Below are 877 nucleotides of genomic sequence, written 5' to 3' on the forward strand. Positions count from 1 at the left end.
TATAGGTAAATTTTTTTAAAATACTATAGACTATAATATAATATTATGTCTTATACCTAGACTGACATACTGTCTCCACTCAGAATCGTTTTTCTTATACAATGATATTATATCATTGAATTCAAATTTAATACCATCCATTATACAGTGACCCACTTGTAACCTACTGTACAGCAGAGCGAAATCCACTTACCCACCTTTATTTTTTATTTAATTTAATTAGCATTTATTCATGATATTAGATTTTTATACTTAATGCTTAAGTCTTATAAATGATTGTTTTTTTTTTAAATTTGATGTATACTTAGCAATTATTAATGATATCACATCTTCATCATCATGAACCTCACAAACAACGTTTTTAGAATTATTAACTTGACGAATATTTTATATATATTGAGTTCAGAGTTGTATTATAAATAATATTGAATTGATATTGAATATCGATAATATTTTTCCGATTATTTTTTTTATTTTTTTTGTGTCTGTGTACACGATAAGTAGTCGAAATAATGCTACGATTTTCAACTTCAGTATCTTGTTCGATCAGAAAGTGAATATCGTTGGTGCATTGGGGAGGTCAAAATTTAAATTTCCCAGTAGTTTTCAAAAGCGCCGGGAAAAACAAAAGAAAAATTAAGGAAAAACGGGAATTTTTATGCAAAATCTGTTTTCGAGAAAATCGATTTTGGTTTTTGGTGCAACTTTAAAAAAAAAGACCGTGGATACATGAAATTTTGACTGAATGTTTACATTTCCATTTTCTATACACGATAAAATTTTCAAAATATTTTGACTTATTTTGAGCTCTTTACGGACATTGTCAGTTTTCATTTTTTTTTAGTTTTTTTTCTAAAAATATCAATAAAATTTTATT

Source organism: Acyrthosiphon pisum, chromosome A2, assembly GCF_005508785.2.
Source record: "Acyrthosiphon pisum isolate AL4f chromosome A2, pea_aphid_22Mar2018_4r6ur, whole genome shotgun sequence".
NCBI classification, from domain to species: domain Eukaryota; kingdom Metazoa; phylum Arthropoda; class Insecta; order Hemiptera; family Aphididae; genus Acyrthosiphon; species Acyrthosiphon pisum.